Source organism: Ambystoma mexicanum, chromosome 13 (assembly GCF_040938575.1).
Source record: "Ambystoma mexicanum isolate Mex_15411 chromosome 13, UKY_AmexF1_1, whole genome shotgun sequence".
NCBI lineage: Eukaryota > Metazoa > Chordata > Amphibia > Caudata > Ambystomatidae > Ambystoma > Ambystoma mexicanum.
In genome coordinates this window covers 674261068-674282171 of record NC_090938.1, presented here as the reverse complement: position 1 = coordinate 674282171, position 21104 = coordinate 674261068, and the positions used below count along the sequence as shown (strand labels likewise).

The 21104-nt window shown below is 46.0% G+C and overlaps 1 long non-coding RNA gene and 1 other non-coding gene across 2 annotated transcripts in view; one reads left to right on the top strand and one right to left on the bottom strand.

Moving 5' to 3' along the window:
• The window catches only part of LOC138521686 (uncharacterized), a 37551-nt gene extending 18604 nt beyond the window's left edge, over positions 1 to 18947 (bottom strand). Inside the window, exon 1 of the long non-coding RNA XR_011283095.1 lies at positions 18701 to 18947. This is a non-coding gene — a long non-coding RNA (uncharacterized lncRNA). The remainder of the gene's footprint in view (positions 1 to 18700) is intronic.
• A 1482-nt stretch (positions 18948 to 20429) lies between these two features.
• Positions 20430 to 20501, top strand: TRNAC-GCA (transfer RNA cysteine (anticodon GCA)). Its single transcript has one exon. It is a non-coding gene; the product is annotated as a tRNA-Cys (tRNA).
• The last annotated feature ends 603 nt before the right edge of the window (positions 20502 to 21104 follow it).

Here is a 21104-nt window from a genome sequence, read left to right as displayed (position 1 = left end):
TGGTGATTCGTGCACATGTGCCCACACACCCAGTGCCCACAGTTCACAACATATGGCACCCTCTGCATCAAAGTACATCAGAATGATTGGTCGATGACCATTTGGCGCGCTGCGCGACCCTCACGTGTTTCGCGTCCTGGCCTATGTCCTACTTCTACTCCTTCCTCTCCTTCTACTTCACCAGGTGGTGGCAGCTCCACGTCAGGTGGCAGGGGATGTTCCGCCGGATGCACATGTTATACAGCATTGCACATGCCGTGATGATCTTGCCCACCTTCTCAAGCCCGCATGTGAGTGCCCCTACCGACCTGCTGATGCAGCGAAACCGTGCCTTCACCAATCTCAGCTACTGTGGGGTTTAGCAGGGAAGGAGGAGGTGAAAAGGAAGGTCTTGGAGTGAGACTATTTAGTGAGAGCCAGTTGTAGATAGCGTGGTCCCCGGCCCAGACAGCCTTATGGATGATGCAGCAGGATCTGAATTTGATCCTTGCAGCAACCAGGAGCCAGTGGAGACATTTTAAGGCTGGAAAGATGCAGTCCCTAGGCTTGAGGCCAAGGATAAGTCTGGCAGCCCTATTCTGGATTAGCTAGGGGGAGTTGGAGAGAAGAAGAGGGCAGACTAAGGAAGAGGCTATTGCAGTAGTCTAGTCTAGAGGGAACCAGCGCTCTAGAGACTTTGAGCTTCTGGGTGAAAGTGAGGAAAGGAAGGATTCCTTTGAGGAGGTGGATTTGAAAGTGGGCCTTTTTGGCAAGGTTCTGAATGTGAAGGAGGAAGGAAAGAGAGTAGTCGAAGATGACTACAAGGTTTCTGGCTTCAGATGAAGGACAGGGGAGAGAGCCCATAGAACATGGCCAGAGTGAGGGGAAGAAAGAGGGAGCAGAAGTCCCAATAGGAATAATCTCAGTCTGCTGGCATTGAGGCAGAGATCATTGGAGGTACACCAGGACTGTGTGGCAGTTAGGTATAATGTAGGAAGTAAGGAGAGGATCAGAGGGAGGTTTGCAGAAGAGTTGTGTGTTATCTACATAACACTGCGAGTTAGGGGAGAAGGTGGAAATGAGGTGTGCAAGCAGAGCAAGATATGTGTTAAAGAGCCAGAGAGAAAGCATGACGCCCTGGGGGACGCCACAGGTGGAAATAGAGATAGGGGAGGAGAAAGAGCCCAGAATAACCTGTGATGGGCGGTCATTGGGGAAGGAGGACAGCCAGTACAGTGCCTGTTCCGAGATACCTAGGGTATCGTAGAGATGTTTTATGAGAATGGAGTGGTTGACTGTGTCAAATACAGAAGAGAGATCAAGTAGAATGCGAACAGCTGGAGAGTTGGAGTCAAGAGATGCGAGTAGTTCCTCATGGGTGTTCAGAAGAGCAGTTTATGTGCCTCTGGATGCTCGGAATAAAGATTTATGGTCATGTAGGCAACCAACAAGTTCAGTGTGCTAGATCAGTTGGGGGGAAGACCAGCTTCTCCAAGAGTTTCCCAAGGAAGGGGTGACAGAGATCGAGCGGTAGTTGGCTGGACCAGACAGGTCTGCAGAAGGTTTTTTCAGGAGGGGGCGCACAAGGGAGTGCTTGAGGGAGGAGGGGTAAGATCCAGTAACAAATGATTGATTGCAGAAATCAGCACGTGCAGGGGCAAGAGAGACAATATTGTCCTGGTTCCGGAGGAACACGGGAGACCTGTTTGGAGGAGACCTTCATGGAGGTACAACTCTAGTGACCTCATCAGGTGTGATAGGAGAAAAGGAGTAGAGAAAGGCAGAGGGGTGTTGGGAGGCAATAGGAGGAAGAGGGTGGGGAAAGGGGAGGGGAGAGGGAAGCGAGGGTGCTCAGGATGTCCTGTGTTTTTCTAGTGAACTGTGTGGCCAGTGCGTTGCAGAGGGTCTGGGAGGGAAGAGGTGAGGAGACTGCGGGAGGGTTGGCTAGTTCCCAGATTTTAAAGAGCTCAGCCATGTTGTTGGATGCACTAGAGACACAAACCTGGATGTGGGCCCATTTCTTGGAGAGTCAGCATTGCCTTTGGAGCAGGCGACAGGCCAGTTTGTCAGAGGGTGAGCCTGAGGTCTGCCACTTCCGTTGCACAGCTTGGCACTTGTGTTTTAGGGCTGCAAATTTAGAGTCGTACCAGGTGTTATGCTTGGAGGCATGTTTCGGGCAGATCCCCATGACTGAAGCAATAATGGCAAAAGTATTGGTGATGGCAGCAGTTGACACTCATCTAATCGGACGGATGTTCGTGAACAACGTTGTTAGGGCTGGGGAGGTGTGGTCAGACAACCGAGAAGACCCAGGTGATAGGGGAGGAGAGAATGGTCTGACCAGGTGGGTGGGGTGATCAGTGGGGGTAAACGATCAGTGTGGATGAAGGCATCAAAAGTGTGTCCAGCCAAGTGGGTAGGACCAGAAGGGAGAGCGAGGTACAGAAGTCAAAGAAGAGAGTGGATGCCATGATTGAGGAGTCAAGGGGGATGTTGAAGTCATCCAGGAGAAGTTTAGAGGTGGTTGTGAGGAGAGAGGGGGAGAAGTCAGCCCATTCAGAGAGGAACAGGGTGGTAGTGCCAGGTGGCCTGTAGATAGTGGCAATGGTGAGGGAGCAGGTGGGAGAGATGAGCAGCTTGCAAACTAGGCTCTCAAAGTCTGGGTGTGTATGAGTTAAGAAGGGACCCACTAAGAGCAACCCCGCCACCAGCAAGGTTAGGGCAAGGTTTGGAGATGATCTTATAGCCATCAGGGAGAAGGGGGTCCAAAGCAGTGACTGAGCTGGCATGAATCCATATCTCGGGAAGAACAAGGATATCTAGGTCAAGGTCCTCAAGGAGGAGGCGGATGTCGGCAGAGTGCTTGATGGCAGAGCGAGCATTAAGCGTGGCTAGATGCAAGAGGTCACTACCTTTGAAGGTTTTCCGAGGAGGGGTATAGGGGCGTGGTACACAAGTCAGAGAAGGGGATCAGAGAGTGTGGAAGAAGCAGTAGCAGGTGTGCGAAGGAAGTTGATGAGGGATGGCAAGTGCAGTTCAAAGAGGAGGTGGTTGGGTTGAGGACCCTGAACCAAGATAGTGCCATTGTGATAGACATTAATGATATGATATATGACAGGGCATTTATAACACGCCTATACACAAGTGTTTCAAGGCGCGATGAGGCAAGGGAGGGGGAACAGAGGGAAGACAGACAACAATCATACTAGGCCAGGTGTCATTGAGATCGCGAATGTGCATGGGAAGGGCGAAGGCAGAAAGTGCAGGGGGAGAGGACAGTGCGGTACATGCGATAATAGAATAAATAAACAATAGGTAAAGTACGGCCAGCAGGTGGCAAGTGCAAGGGTAAGTGCAGACATCAGGTGTCAAGTGCTGGTAGTGGGAATGTAGCGGTACAGAAAACAGTCCAAGTGCGAGGGTTGACAGGAAGGCAGTGCAGGTGTGCGACTGGCGGGGGAGGTGACCTGGGTCCGAGAGCAGAGGTGGTCCGGGTAATAAGGGAAGTTTCAGTATCAGCCAGGAAGTCAGCAGGGGAGAGGGGGAGAAAAAACAGATGCAAAGAGTAAGGTTTTGAGGTGCTTCCGGAACCAGAGATGATTCTCAAGTTTCAGGGAGACAGGGAGGCTGTTCCAGAGGGAGGCCCCAGCCAAGGAAAGAGATCTACCACCAACTCATTGCTTGAAGAAGCGACCGACACAGAGAGTTGGAGGCAGATGAGCGAAGAGCTTGAGAAGGAAGATATTTAGGAAGAAATAGTTGAAGGTATAGAGGCCCCAGGCCCCAGAAGGCCTTGTGAACAATGCAGAGGATTTTGAACTTAATCCTCGCAGCCACTGGGAGCCTGTGCAGAGATTTCAGTCCTGGAGAGATACGATCCCTGGGCTTGAGGCCAAAGAAAAGTCTTGCAGTCCTGTTCTGGATGAGTTGCAGAGGGCGGAGAGTAGAAAAAGGCAGATTTAGAAAGAGGCTGTTGCAATAGTCCAGCCTGGAGAGAACCAGAGCTCTGGAGACAGTGAGCTCCTAGGGGAAAGCAAGGGGAGGAAAGCAAGAATACCTCTGAGGAGGTGCAGCTGTTAGTGTGACTTGGTAGAGATGTCAGAGATGTGGGAAGAGAAGGAGAGTGTGGAGTCGAAGATGACCCCGAGGTTTTTAGCCTCGCAGCTGGGAGCAGGTAGAGGGCCAAGGGAGGCCGGCCAGAGAGTGACAGGAAAGGAGGGAGCGGGTGTGCCAATGAGGAGAATCTCAGTCTTACTGGCATTAAGGCAGAGATCATTGGCGGCACACCACTAGTGGATGGCGGACAGACAATCAGAGATGAGACAGGGAGAAGAGGTGGCTGAGGGCAGCCTGAAAATTAGCTGAGTGTCATCTGCATTGCACTGAAAGTTGGGGTATAGCACTGCAATACGGTGGGAAAGAAGTGCCAGGTATTGGTTGAACAGCCAGGGAGCGAGGTTAGACCCCTGGGGAACACCACAGGTAGAGATAGAGATAGAGGAGAGGAAGGACATCAAGTTGAACCTGGGGGGGTAGGGGGGTCGATCAGAGAGGAAAGAAGTCAGCCACGCCAGGTCCTGACTGGTGATCCCCAGGTTATCACGGAGGCGGTTGAGCAGGATGGCATGGTTGACCATGTCAAAGGCAGAAGAGAGAGATCAAGTAAGATGAGTACACAGGAGGTGTTGGAATCAAGGTTGGAGAGCAGGTCTTCACGGATGTTCAGGAGAGCAGTTTCTGTGCTTCTGGCAGCTCTGAAGCCAGACTGATGATCATTGAGAAAACCAACAGATTCAGTGTGGAGGCACAGTAATGCATTGAGACGAAGGATTAAAGGATAGTTCCGGGACTTTTTTTTTATTGTCCCTACGGGTCGGCCATGTGTTTGTAAGCATAAATCGGTAGATCGTAGGAAACTTTCCTATGGACCTTACCCGACTTTTCGCCCATTATCGCACTCGAAATCAGCCTCCATTTTGTGATAATCCTATCATTCCGCCGCATCGACCTGGCTCACCTGCCTTTGCGGCACTAAATCAAATCCCCCGCCCCTGAGCCTGACATCAGCAGACGCGTACTGCCCATTTCAAGCACGTCTCGTGTCAACAATCGCTGCGCCTCAGCTATTGACGTGTAGCCATGGAAATGGCAGGACGCCTCTTTCCCCAATAAGTATAAACAGACCGTTTCACAACATACAGCAGCAGATTTTCGATTCCATTCCTCTCTCTGTGTTACTTTGAGTATTCTGTGACTCGTTTCAGTGCTCTGGTCAGCTACCTTCGCCGCTTGTAGCCCGTGTGAACACCTGTACCATCTCTGTAAATTATTTTACTATCTTTACCGCACAATGGCCACAATAATGCCGTATATGTACGAGCCCGAGTACACCGAGGAGGAACTACTGGAAAGGCAAGCACGCGAAAACGATGGGGATTCGGACGGCAGTTGGGAGGACCAGTCAACGGATGAAGAGCCTGGACCATGTCGCATGGACGGCGTCTCCACCTGGTGCACGTGCAATCGGTGCGAGCTAATGCCAACTGAGGAGGAGAACTGCTGCTGCCGTGAAAATTCCGGGTGCTTGGCCTACATTTCGGAAAGCGAGCAAAGTCAGCAGGAAGGCGAGCAAAGTCCGCAATGCATCACCGAGCTGCCAGAGTTCAGGGAAGCCTGCCTCTCACGGACAGTGTTGAGGATGATGATGGTGCTTATGCACGAACTTCGTGGCACTGTTCGTCCGCGTAATCCGAGTAACGAGTAAGTATAGTCTGTTTGTGATGTCAGTGATGCCACCACTATTTCATGGTCGTCTCCCACATATAAAATTACATTTACATATCATTCGAACGCATGTAAATTGGTTCCATATAGTGCATTTTCTAGATATAATTTTTTTCTAAGAAAAATGACATGTGTTACCTGAATCGACATTGATAAGAAAGTTTGGTCAGTTTAATACAGTTTGCATCTTTTTTTTTTCACAGGTGGTACAGGCTGGTGGCCTATCGTTGCTTCACTTGGTGGCTTCACGGGAGGCTCGGACACCGCGTTCGGAGAGTAATACCTGCCTGTGCGGTACTTGCCATTAGACAACATTTCCCCAGTGACAGTGGACAATACCGCGGATTTTCCCTCGATGTGCTGAAACCTCAACTTTACAATGTGTAATGTTTATTATTTATGTTTAATTAAAATCTAAAATAAAGCCCAACATATATTTTAACAATGGTTGTTTTGATTTTTTAAATGAATCTAGTGTGTCTCCGTTGAATAGCCTTCCAGTGCCTTGTCTTGTCACACCACATGTCTCCGGCCAGCATCCTCCCTCACGCTGGCCGCACACCTTCAATCCACATAACCGTTGAACCCATATATGCAGCAGTCATACATATATTATTTTGTGGGTTGGCATCAAGCGTTTGCAATAAAAAGCTGTTGGATTTTATTGATACAAAACATGGTTATAGGTAAATAATAAATATGGTTGATCATAATAAATCCTCTTTTTGGGCACCGGGTACAGAGATGACCCCCATATATTCTCCTGGGAGGGTGAGGTATTTATAAACTCACCCCCCTGCCTTCCATGTAGTAGATCCTGCAGCCATCCTCTTACATTCAGTTAGATGGCCTCTCCTTGGTGAGGCCCTGCGGCAAACGGGTCTTGTCTGCACGACCACCGCCCCAATCCACCCCCCGCCCTATCAAAGGCAGTTCGCACCGGGGTACTTGTGCTGGCAAGTGGAGCTGTCAGGGAGCGATAAAGGCCAAGAGGTGCCAAAGACCATGTACACTTCAAAGTGGTCTATAGAGCATGGGTTGTTGTTCCCATGTCTACCTCCAGACCCCGTGTCTCCTGCCAAGCATCCCCCCTCACGCTGGACGGCCCCCTGCAATCCACATAAGTGTGTCTCCATTCACGAGTCTTCCTGTGTCTTGTCTGCACGACCACCGCCCCGATCCACCCCCCGCCCTATCAAAGGCAGTTCGCACCGGGGTACTTGTGCTGGCAAGTGGAGCTGTCAGGGAGCGATAAAGGCCAAGAGGTGCCAAAGACCATGTACACTTCAAAGTGGTCTATAGAGCATGGGTTGTTGTTCCCATGTCTACCTCCAGACCCCGTGTCTCCTGCCAAGCATCCCCCCTCACGCTGGACGGCCCCCTGCAGACCGCATAATGCCACGACATATACACGTCATTCATTCACAAACACACCCCTGTTTCGAATTCTTTATAACCCACTTCATATTTCTAATGAGAACTTCTTTGCGCTTTGCTAGTCAACCCGTGAAGGTGCTGGTTATCTGCTCTTCGTCTCTGTGAACTTCCGTGACCACTTTGAGCAAACTCGTCAGTTTGCAACCTGTGAACTGCTCCCTGTTCTACGACAAGAAACTACTCTGATCCCTGCATCTAACTGTTTGTTCGTCAAGGTAAGTCCATGTACCATAATCATTTTGCGTCCAATTTTTTAATTTATATCTATTTGCTAGTAGTCATCAAATTGCATCCATGTTTTCTTTTCGTTCACGACAGTACATGCAAGGAACTAGTCACATGTTCTGAGTTTAGTCAAATTACTTTTTCTATTTTTTGAAAGTTATTGAAATACTTATCCGCATGTGAATAACGTGTATAGTTGCAAGAACCAAAACGGACCTTGCATTGAACCTTTTATGTGTCATTTAATGTTTGAACACATTGGTATTCATAGAGAATTGTTGATCTTTACTTTTCAGAACTTTCCATAATGCCTGCCTGTTCCATTGGCGGTTGCCCTTCGAAGACCCATAACAAATCTGAAGGTACTATAATGCATGTTTTCCCTGAGACAATAGATCAGATAAGAGAATGGGTCCGATATTGCGGATATCCAGCCTCTGAGCTAGAAAGTAGAGTCCTAGAAGTCTTTGCGGACAAGAGGGGTGATCGATACCGCATCTGCAGCAGGCACTTTAGCCCAGACATGTACTCCACATCATTGCTAATAAAGAAGAAAACACCGCGAGCGAGGCGAAAATTGCTCTCAACCGCTATTCCCACTCTATTCGTCCACATCCCTCCACTGGTGAGTCAAGTTTACGTATTTATCTCTCGGCCTTGCGGTAGTGTGTAGCATTAGCTAACAATAATTTCCCCATTTATGTATCCACTCAATATGAAGGCGGAAGATTCTCCATCCGTGTCGTTATTGCAGTCATCAGCCACTTCAAGCGCCTATCGGGTAATCTTACTTAGCTATTCTGACACTGACTTGTTTTAGGCATGTAAATCAATAGTTTTAATTGATCGTGTAATTATTTTACCTAATGGTACACCACAGTACTCGTCCTCTAGTCTTTGTTTTCAGTTATAATTATTGTTATCCAAAATAATGCAAGTACTGTCTTTCAGGGAGATGCTGAGGAGTCCAACGCATTGACGACAACCGTAGATGTCACTCAGATGCTCGAGGTACGTTTCCGGACAGTTCCATCGATGAAGATCATCAGATCTTGCATTCTTGTAGCGTGATTGTTACACACAATGTTTCTTTCGTTTTTAGCCATTGGTATGTCCTTCTGTCGTCGCCCTCCTATGTGTCTTCTTTTTTCAATATTGTGTTCATTACTAATGAAAGTCCTATGTTTCAGGGAGTCGATGGAGCATTAGTCCAAGAAGAAGGGGGAGCATGCAGTTACGGGTCGGCGCAACAGCTTGCAGAAGTGTGCACCGCAGTTACAGCGTCCCTTGATGTTCTTATGCATTTCGAGGTATGGATACTGACAGATCAATCATGCGAGATCAAATGACGTGATTACATCCGCTATACTTCCTTCTTTATTAACGCAAGTACTATGTTTCAGGGAGCTGACGGAGCTTCTTCAACAAGAACATCACCCCTAGTAGTTGATGCAGATCTCTGGGTGGTGACACTTCCAACGATGGAGCAAATCGAATCATATTTAGATATCCATTATTTATTTTAGACAACTGATCATTTGTGCAGGTCTATTTAGATGAGCCGTTGACGCCTGCAGAAAGTTTATGTTCTTTTAAACAAAATAGAAAACCATACTAATGCAATTACTGTGTTTCAGGGAGTTGCTGAAGCGTCATCTTCAATAATATCATCAATGGAAGTCTATGCGGAGCCCGAGGTATGGATCTTGACAGTTCAATCTAACTAGATCAACAATGCGTGAACTATTGTCGTTTGAATGTTCTACACAATGCGTTCATTCGTGTTTTGCTATTGAGATGTACGTATGGGTATTGGTCCCCAAGTACATTTTGTGTTTTCAATATTATTATACATACTAATGAAAGTTCTATGTTTCAGGGAGTCGATGGAACCTCAGTGAGTGATGGATGTGCTTATCATGAAAATATAGTTGTTGCAGCGCGAGAGGAAGTGGAGACATGCACACACGAGTCGGAGCAACAGCGTCCAGATGTTGAAGTTCGAGGCAAGAAAGTTTCAAAGAAAAGAAAGCAAAAGAAGGTTAGTGTCCTGTTCACTATATTATGTTGTCTTTCACTGTCAATAGTTCAATACTGTAAGTTGTGTTTAAACTGAACATCCCTTTTCTAATCTGTCCTCTAGTTGCGAGTGGGTGTAAGAACTAGATCTACACAGACAGTGAAGCGAACGAGAGATGTTGCTTGTCAAACCTTTTGGCAGGGACTTGAGACTGGAGATGCATCGTGCCAATGGGAAGAATATGAAGTGATTGACAACGGAGCTATACCACCACCAGCCATTGATAGTGAATGTCCTCCTGGTAGTTTGGATGCAGTCGGAGATCAATTCACAGAATCCACACCCGCAAAAAATAAGAGCGCGCGAAAGTTGAAGACATTGTTTTTTTCTCCCATCTCCGGACAAGGAACAGATGTTGCAATGGAAGAGAATGAAGTGGACGACAATGAAACACCATCAATATCACTCAGCATAGCGGAAGACGATATCAGAGATTGTACCTTTCATGCGAGTGACATGTCCTCAACGTTACAGGCCGAACCAGCTGGGATGCAGAGTGACAGTATAAGGAAAGAGGCCAAATTCATTGTATTCGATAGCTGTTTGATGGATATTATTATGATGATGAAATGTGGGCATTGGGTTGGTGGGGAAGTATGTGGGGAGCCATTGATTAACGTGACTCGTGCAATTCGAGGCACTAACCTTAAAATACATGCCACCTGTACACAATATCATCCGTTCGCATGGTCTGCACAACCCATGCTGGGGCAACTGCCAGCAGGCAATCTACTTTGTGCAGCGGCCGCACTTTTTAGTGGTTCAAGTTTTAAAAAGTTACAGTATTTCTTTGTTTGTGGGAATCCATTTCATTGCGAAAAGTCAGTTCTACAAATACCAAACCGATTATCTATTTCCAGCCATCAGCGAAGCTTGGAGAATGGAAAAAATGTCAATGGAAAGTACATTCGCGGGCAAACGCTTCAGGCTAGCCGGTGATGGACAGTGCGACAGCCCAGGATTTTCAGCCAAGTACTGCACCTACCACTTTCAGGACATGGAAAGTAAGAAAATTGTGAGTTCGGTGGTCGTGCAGGTGTCACAAGTACATCCTCAGTGGCCATGGAGAAAGTTGGCTTTGTAGCATCATTGCAAGAACTACAATCGCGGGGAATGGTGATCGCCACGGACAGACACGTTTCAATTGCCAAGACAATGAGAGAAGAGTACAAAAATATAAATCACCAATTTGACGTATGGCATCTTGCAAAAACAATCAATAAAAAATTGTCGGCTGCAGGAAAAAAAAAAGATATGCAAGGTATTTCACAGTGGTCCAAGTCAATCAGCAACCATCTTTGGTGGAGCTCAAAAACATCTGAAGGGTCGTTGGAAATTCTACTGGAAAAATGGCGGTCAGTAATGTTGCACTGTAGCAACGTACATCGATGGTCGACAAATGAGCATTTCCACAAATGTGAACATGGCCATTTGTCCACAGAGGAGGCACGGAAGAAGAAGTGGTTGATTCCTTCATCACCCACTCACAAGGCCATTGAAAAGATTGTATTTGATAAAACTATAACAAGAGATTTGAGGGGACTCACGGAATTCTGCCACACAGGAGATTTGGAGGTGTTCCACAATATGTGCCTAAAGTACAGGCCCAAAAGATTGCATTTTGGCATGGAAGGCATGATAAATCGGACTCTTCTAGCGGTCTTGGCACATAACCATAATGTTGGCCGTCAACAAAGTAGGACGACCGGAACTTTAGGGACGCTTCGCTACAATAAGGCCTTCACTAAAAGAAGTAAACAATGGGTGATCAAACCAGTGTTTGAGGATATGCAATATGAGTTTATTGAGAGACTTATCGTAGATGTCCTCGATAGGCACATACATGGAGTGGTGAACGAACCTATGCAGGGGACAACTGCATTGCCACCCAACATTGCCTCTGTTCCATGTCCACCTAAAGCAGAGCTCATTGAGAAATACACATCACGGTTTAAATGATTGTAATTTGATTGTCTGTTCTCTCGAGTCTCCTCATGTTGCAGGCCCATTGCAATTAAACCAAACAGTAATATAAATCATTTTTACAAAAATTATAGAATGTTTCCGTATTACAAACACATGGCCGACCCATAGGGACAATAAAAAAAAAGGCACGCAGACAAGATGCCCTTACACTAACTGCAGCTAACTAGAAATGTGTGCTCGCTCAAAGTGAAGGTCAGCTGCTTTGATGTTTTGCTCGGGTGGCGGAACGGCCCACGACCCAGTATAAGGTTCTATTGTGATTTGACCTTGACAGGCCGGGACCATCCTGAAAGACTAAGAAAAGATAATGAATAAAATTTCAGAAACTAAACGATGAGCCACGTTCATTAGAAGAAGTAACGTCGGCAAAGAAGGAGTGGTGTTTCGGGTCTGCCCTACACAGAGACACAATGGAAAATGCAAATATAATGTAAGTAACTTTTGATGGGTTTATACCGCAATTTCATTACTATACAGTGGCTTTAAAGACGGGTTCAGTTGTACTTGTTCGTTCTATGTGGCATATTGTTTTCTACCGCGCACTATCTTGAGGAGAAACATCTGCTTTTACTGAAGCACCTCAAAACCTTCCTCTTTGCTTCTGCTTTCTCTCTCCCTCTCCCCTGCTACAACTGGTCCACTGTCTGCGACCTCGGTCCTGGGCCCTTCCACTCTCCACCTGCACTGCCTCCCCGTCAACCCCTGCACTGGGGGACTGTCTCAGTATCCTACAGCCCCCCCTTCCCAGCACTTGTTCTGCACTTACCTTGCACTTGCCACCAGCTGGCCCTATTTATTTATTATTTTATGCTACTTACCTTGTACTCCACTCCCCCCCCCCCTCCCTGCCTCGCCACGCCTTTAAACACTTGTGTACACCCAGTAGCGCTGTCCTCGCTATGATTTTAATAAGCATCTGATGGTGAGACTAATTTCATTTTTTATGTTTTTAGGTACATCATTCACTACTGTCTGTGTCACGAGTACCGGACACCGGCGGACGGCTTCTACAGCCGCCAGTTGCTTCTCCGCGTGAACAACGTTACCACCCTGACCATTTTATGGGACGATCGCCAAGTACAAGTATGCCCTTACGCGGTACTAACGGTTAGATGCAACATACCTACCGTTGTGGTGGCCTAGTGCCTCGTTGTTGGAACAGCCATGCGATTATCAGTGCGACCGAAGAGCTTATTTTTATCGTAAACCAACACCCTGTGTACTGCACACGAACATCGCTTCCCTCAAGACTAACTAATTTGGATCGAGAGCAAAGAAAAATGCAAATCGCTGAATATTCTCTAAACATTTGATGTCCAATAAACGTACTTTGCCAAATGTACAATCTTGCCGTTTGCTTTTAAACCACGGTTTCACATTCCGAATTGTGGCGCTGTATTGTGAGATGCTCTAAGACCCTGTGTACAGCAAAGGACCATCGCGTTCCTCAATACGAACTTTTTGGAACATGAGCAAATAAAAATGCAAATCGCTGAATATTCTCTAAACATTTGATGTCAAATAAATGTACTTTACCACATTTACAATCTTGCGGTTTGATTTCAAAGTACAGTTTCATATTCCGAATTGTGGTGCGCTGTATTGTGAGCTGATCTGTGTTGATTTCCGGGGTCTGTGTGGAGTCGCGTAGAAGACGCCTGGGCGCGTTTGCCTACGCAGCACAGTCACGTCACGGATAGAGGCGGGGAATATGAATGTTTTGATAAAGTCTGTTTCAGGGGCGGGGGATTTGATTTAGTGCCGCAAAGGCAGGTGAGCCAGGTCGATGCGGCGGAATGATAGGATTATCACAAAATGGAGGCTGATTTCGAGTGCGATAATGGGCGAAAAGTCGGGTAAGGTCCATAGGAAAGTTTCCTACGATCTACCGATTTATGCTTACAAACACATGGCCGACCCGTAGGGACAATAAAAAAAAAGTCCCGGAACTATCCATTAAGTAAGGCAAGGAAGGAAGAATGGCATAGGTATACCTTGGATCAACAGCTGTTTAGGTTACTGGGGAAAAAAAGAGAAAAGCAAACAATGTGCAGCCATGACTCACAGTTATTCTTGAGGGGTGCACAAGGTTCCAGAGGCCCGAATTCGTGGGGTAACAGGCTGCATGCCTGGTGGCTTTCCAAAGTACTGCTGCAGGAAAGAGGGGGAGGGGTCCCCTGAGCCCGGACAGGCACTTTGTTTGACCCCAACAAAGACACCTACATGATATGATATTTATAACATGCTTAATACCCAGAGGTTTCTAAGCACGGACCTGGGGCTCGAACCTGTATTGCTCCCTGTCGTTTTGTTTCCAAAGCAAGCACATTGTCCCTCAGCTATCCTCCCAAGACAAGGATGCCGGCAATACGGCTTTGGGAGCTGTACAGCTTCCAAACATGGTGACAAGATCATAGCTTTTGCCTCTAAAGCTCTAAAAGAGGTTGAACAAAGAAACTCTGTAATTGAAAAAGAGGCCCTATCTGTCATATGAGCCATAAAGAAGTTCAGAAACATTCTATTGGGTAGGACATTCACCATTGTTACTGATCACAAGCCACCGATTGCTGTATTTATGTCTAAAGGTTTGGGTGGTATATCAAGAAGAATGAACTGGGTTACATCGATACAAGGTTATGATTATGTGATTAATCACATATCAGGTAGAGAAAATGAAATAGCAGGACTCAGATGAACCAGCTAAAGACGGTGTCCAGTTAAAGGTGCGATTACAAAAGGTTTGAATGCAATAGGTTCGGGTCAATAGGACCGAAAACAAAAGGTTCGATTTTTTTTAATTATAATTTTTTTGGGTGTGGGTTTGTATAGATATAAAAAGTGTTGTTTACCACAAAAACAGGGGTTGGGGGGACCCCCCCAAAAAAAAAACTATTTTCCAACTTATTGTATTTCGAAACTTTTCATTCGCACCTTTAACCTATAACCGCTAAAGAGGTATTCTGGGTATGTTGTGAGTCTCTAACCCAAGACGAATTGGCACATAACATGAGCAATAATAATTTAACAGTTCAACCCTGCCCGGACTCGAACCTGCATTAGCAGGTGCATCACAACAAATGTCAAAGCAAGCTGCTCTACTCACTGTGCGATCGGACCAGCTCTGATGAGCAATGATCTAGATCTATAAAAAGTGAAAGATTATGTAATAAATGGATGGGTTATTTGGACTTATGATAAAGGTCTAGGAGCATTTCACAAAATAAAAGGTGAGTTAAATGTTGAAGATACACATGTAGTGAGAGCTGGTAGAATCATCTCTCAAAGTGGTATGAAAAAAAAACGAATTGACTTACCACATGAAAGTCACATGGGTACGTCTAGAACCAAAGGTCTGCTTCAAACGGATTATTGGTGGCCAGGTCTGGACATGGAGGTTGAAACAGTTATAAAGAATTGCAATACATGTTCCTTCTCAGATAAGGTACTCAAAACTTTTACACAACCTTTAAAACCAATTGAACTACCTACGTTTCCTGTGAATACATAGCATTGTATGTATTGGGACAGTTAACATCCAAAGAAGGAAGAAGGAAATATGTGATTGTGATGATCAATCTTTACTCTAAATGGGTAGAAGTAAAATCTGTCTTTCAGGCAGACTCTAGAGCAGTAACTACATTTATGGATGATATATTTCAAAGAGAAGGAATCCCTCACATTCTCACAGACAATGGTGTTCAATTCACATCAAACCGTATGAGAAAATGATTGAAGAACATGGGAATTGAACACCATAGATCATCACTATTCCATCCCTCAACCAATGGCATAGTGGAGAGGTTCAACAGAACGCTAATCCAAACATTTGCATTTCTATTCAGGGAGGAAGAGACTGGGAACATGAGATAGACAAGCTTGCTTTAACATATAGATTGGCTCCACATGCCACTACTGTATTAATCCCATTTGAAATTCTAAGGAGAAGAAAGTCTGTCGCCCTTGGTAGGGATGGATGAGGTTCATTGAGTGGAACGATTTAGAGTTGAGAAAAAAGGTTTCAAAAAGAAATCTGAGATCGCTATGAAATGGTACAATAATAAATGTAACACAAAGTTATCATGGATTAAAAAGGCACCAAGTATGGGCCTGCAGACCGGTAAGTGTGCTTAAGGGAGGAAGTAAATTCTCTGGCCCATTTAAGGTAGATTGTGTTTTAGATGATGCTGTGATATTAAATGATGGAAGGACTTGGAATAAAAGCGGAATAGCCACTCGAGGTAAACAAAATATATGGTGGGAGATAGGATATAATATATTGTATTTATAGCGTGCCTATACACAAAGCGCGACGAGGCGTGGGAAGGGAACAAGGGGGAACAAGACAACAATCTTACTAGGCCCAGTGACAATGAGATCACGCAAGTGCAGGGAGGGGAACAAGGGGTGAAGTGCGAGGGGAAGGTAGGGTGAGACGTGCCGGACAAATGATAGACAAAAAAAACACAGAAGCAAAAAAGGAAGTGCGGCCAGCAAGTGGCAGTGCAGGGTTTGGAAACTGCACACAGCAGGTAATTGGAAAGTGCAGTTAACGGGACTGTAGGGTAACAGATACAGCCCCAAAGTGCAGTGATTGCCATGCAGCAGTGCAGGTGTGCAACTGGGGGGCAGGGACCTGGGCCACAGGTGCTGAGGGTATCCAGGTAACCAGTGCAATGACAGACAGGAGATCAGTAGGGAAGAGGAAGAGATAAGACAGAAGCAAAGAGGAAAGTCTTGAGCAGCTTCCAGGACCTGCAATGGTTCTGCTTAAGTTTCAGAGAGGCAGGGAGGCTGTTCCAGAGGGATGCACCAGCCGACGAGAGAGATATGCCTCCAACTCTTTGCTTGGAAAAGCGATTGACTCTCAAGGAGTTGGAGGTAGAAGAGCGAAGAGCTCGAGTAAGGAGATACTTCAGAAGAGAAAGCTGGAGATATTTTGGTCCCAGGCCCCAGAAGGCCTTGTGAACAATGCAGAGGGTCTTGAATGTGATTCTTCCAGCCACTGGGAGCCAATGGAGAGATTTTAGTACTGGAGAGATACGATCCCTGAGCTTGAGACCGAGGACAAGTCTTGCAGCCCTGTTCTGGATGAGTTGGAGAGGACGGAGAGTGGAGGCAGGCAGATTCACGAAGAGGCTGTTACAGTAGTCAAGCCTAGAGAGGACCAGAGCTCTAGCGACAGTGAGCTTCTGGGGGAAGGAGAGGAGGGAAGAATACCTCTGAGGAGGTGAAGTTGGTAGTTTGACTCCTTAGAGACGTCAGAGATGTGAGGAGAGAAGGAGAGAGTGGAATCAAAGATAACCCGGAGGTTCTTAGCCTCATAGGTGGGAGCAGGAAGTGGGCCAAGGGAGGCCAGCCAAAGAGTGGCAAGAAAGAGAGGTGTAGGTGCGCCAATGAGGAGGATCTCCATCTTACTGGCATTCAGGCAGAGATCATTGGCGGTAAACCATTGTTGGATTGCAGACAGACAGGCAGAGAGGAAAGAAGGACAGGAGGCGGCAGAGGGGAGCATAAAAACATGCTGGGTGACATCCGCACAGCATTGGAAGTTAGAGCAGAGTTGAGCGATGCAGTGGGCCAGAGGAGCCAAGTATTGGTTGAACAACCAGGCATAGAGGTTAGACCCCTGGGGAACACCGCAGGTGGAGAGAGAGATAGAGGAGAGGAAGGACCCGAGTTGGACCTGGGAGGGTCGGCCAGAGAGGAAAGAGGTCAGCCAGGCCAGAGCCTGATCAGTGATACCCAGGTTATCACGGGGCCGGTTGAGCAGTGTGGTATGGTTGACTGTGTCAAAGGCAGAGGAGAGAACAAGAAGGATAAGGACAGAGAGGAGATTAGACTCAAGGTTAGAGAGCAGGTCTTTGCAGATGTTCAGGGGAGCAGTTTCCGTAGGTGTGTTATATATTTCTATCAAATGTTTATGGTTAAAATATAAATTTGACTTATATTGGCATTGATTACTGTTGGGTGAGACACATAACTTTATAGCTTTTAACTGCTTCACATAAATATGTTATGATGCAAAGTCCATGTATGGCCATAAACAGTTTGGTAACTCTGACAAAGAAACATGTTACTACTTCTATTACAACTGTATAGATAAACATGTTGTGTCCTCATGACTGGTTTAAAGTTGCATCTTTCTGTTGTTGCCATGTCTTTGACAGATCCTAATAAACTTGTTTTGTAATCTCCTTGGAGATATAGAATCTTCACACGGTTCTATTGCCCTGTATATATTTGTGAGCCAACCTTCTGGGGCTGAGAACCAGCTGCCACAGGAGGGCTTAATTCCTTAGATAATAAATACTTTTGTTGGAGAAACTTACCTGCCTCCTGGAAATCCCTGTCATGAATCAAGTACACAATAATGGGGGAAGGTGTGTCGACACTCTCCCCCAAACCACAGAAGCCGAATGAAGTCGACCCTCCACCCGTGGTTGGCACAGGTACCTGATATACAAAACACAGGATACCACGTGGCAGCCAGTGGGGAGAAGAGGGTTAGGGAGAGGTTGTGGACAGGGAGTGGAATTAGGAACACCGGATAAAGGGTTAGGGAATGCCTAGTTTGGATTGTACAGGGGACGTGACAGGGAAAAAACACTACACTATCTAATACCATAGAAAATACCATAGACTATAACCACAAACTCAAGTCACCAATAATACCCCTTAATACAGGCCCCTGATGCACCTTCCTTGGTCACTTGTACCCTAGTACCTCTTGATACAGGTACCTGTTGTCATACAATTTCAGGGTTCACATTTAAGCAAGCAAGAACAATGAAGCATACACATGGGAGGTTCTCCCAGCATGAAGAACATAACACATGGCCCTATGGGCAGGCATTAGCGACACGTTCAAACATGAAATGCCATAGACATGGAACAGACAAAACCACTGTGCTGTTTTTCTGAACCCACTCTGCATAATCTAGTTCCCAGTACTGCCGTACTGATACTCTAGTGAAGCCTGTGCTTCTTTTCAGTGCGAGCGCTACATGCATGGAAAAGCCACAACCCTGAAAACCATGTGGCGAGAACGCAGTTGGCTTCTCCAGACATTTTTACTGAGAACCTATGAATTCTAAACTCATAGGTAATGTCCATCAAAAGTTATTTCCATAGCCATATGAAAATACAATGTACATCATCAGAGTAGTGCCAGTATAACAATGAGCGTTCACAACAAAACCACTCCCGTACTTATCTTTTCATCCGGGACGCTCGCAAGCCTTCCCGGACGTAAGTCGCGCGAATCCTCCTTCTGCAGCTGCGAGTTCAAAGTGCCTGTGCTTTGAAAATGAATTCCCGGCATGGAAACCGTGCATCCTCCGTTCTCTGCTTCCAGTTCGAGTTGCCTGCTATAAAAGAATACATACAGGCGCGAGCGGTCTCCCTTAATCCTCCGGCATGACTTTGTCTCGAAAACAAAATAAGCCACACCTGCCGTGCGCCGTTGGCCCTAGATAAGATGTTACTAATTAGTGTCAGCTGGCCTTATGCGTGCACGGCAAGAACTACCAGATGTCCCAAGGATGCTGGGAAAGGTAGTTCATTCTCTGTATCCTGCTTTCCTGAGTCCATGACATCTCTTCCACCTCCTCCACCCCATACTCCTGACAATCCCTCACTTGAACATGTTTCTGTAGGAATGCATACATTGTCGGGTTGCTTTACATGTGATTTGTGCTCTTTGCAAATGAACTCTGTAAGAATGAGTTCCTGAAAGCCAAAACGTAAACATGTGAATCAACTCGAGCTCAGAGATATGCGGGAAAGTGCCTGCATTACAATGTATGTTACAATCTCAGCTTCAGTTTAACCAAATTGTGTGATCCTGGGCAAATAATGTTACTTTCCCTGTGCCTTATCTGAGAAAATTGGGAGTTCTCATAGCATGCCAACTCTTGTACATCACAATACTGGTACCAAAACAGTGCAAAATCAGTCTGGCATTAATGGGTGTCTTTGAAAGAGGGCTGCATTAGGCTGATAGGATCACATGTCAATTGAATTACTTAAGATTAAACCATCATACAGCAATGTTGGCTGTAATCATTGACTGGGATGTTTCAGTGCATCACCTCCAGATGCCAAGGCCCAAGAGAAAAATAGGCACTCAGACACAGGCTTAAAGTGGAGCTGAGAGCATGACTCGAGTGGGGATGTTTGGGGAAAGAGACAAATAGAAAGGAACACAAGTGGACAGTGGGACATAAAGAGCGAGACACACATAGAAAGTGAGACAAGGAGAGAACTATGGACATGGAGATGGGCGCAGCAGGGAGATTCATAGGAATGGGTTGGAGTAAGCACAAAGGGTCCCTGCCAAGAGCAACTTCTGAACCCACAAAGTCCCTAGCACCATCTCCCTTCTCAAGGCTTTAATCCGTCTATGTGCAATGTAAACATCAAAGTAAACTATGCAAGTCAGTGGAGGAGACAGTGCAGTGGGTGAGAATTTAAATGCACACCAAGCGGTTCCTGTTTCAAGCCTGAGCGTCACCTTTACATTTTCCGAGTGTAACGTCTTAACTGCGAAAGTCCGATTCAGAAGAGATTTCGTACTAATTTATATATTTGTACACAAATAGGAGCAGCGATAGTCTGCACTGTAAATTCATTTAAAAATGCGCTGTTATGGCGTTATAGTTAATTGGCATGAAGCAACCGTCAATTAAATGTTTAGCAACAATCGGGGACTGCCTCTTCACACGGTTTCCAAAAGAGCCTCACACCGGTTCCAATCACCCGACCACAAGCAAGATACTCCCAACTATAGACTGCTTCCCGTCCAGCGCGATATATGAATATGAATGATACGTATTTCTCTACTCCTCCGCCTCTTCCTCCGAGCTTTGAAATTCTTTCTCAGGCTGTACACGCAGGATCTGTCTTGGCAAAAGTATTTGCCACAGTACATTGTTCATCCGGGGATATAGCTCAGTGGTAGAGCATTTGACTGCAGATCAAGAGGTCCCCGGTTCAAATCCGGGTGTCCCCTCGTTTTTTTACCATTTTCGAAATTTAAATAATCGGACAGTTATTATATGGATAATATTTAAAAATCTTTTACATGTCTATTTTCCAACTTGGACATTTCTTTTCAGTGCGCGACTGAAAACTGAAAAGGCACGGGCTTAAATTATATTTTCGTTTGTAGTGTAGGTTTAAACTTTAAAGTAATACTTATTTACGATATCGAAACTTAATGGCCCGCTCACTTTCCGGTATTCTTCATTACTCCGAGTCATATTCTTCCTCGTGACAGTACTTAGTTATGAGCTCCCCACCTCCAACTCAGGAATCTATTCTATCTTTTTAATATGGCATATGCCTGCCCCACGCCTCCCCTGAGAGTACAGGATCCCCATACTCCCACAATGTGTCAGTTCAACACCACCTAACACATTATGGAAGGGGTTTTAACCCCGCATCGGGGCAGGCGAGAAGGGTCATAAGTACTGTGATGAGGAAGAGTGGATTAGGAGAAAGAATACTGGTAAGTAGCCAGGTCATTACTTCCACATCCCTCTTCCTAGTCGCAGCACTTACTTGTGAGATATACCAAAGATAGTGGTGAAAAAAGGATCCATGAAAAACAACA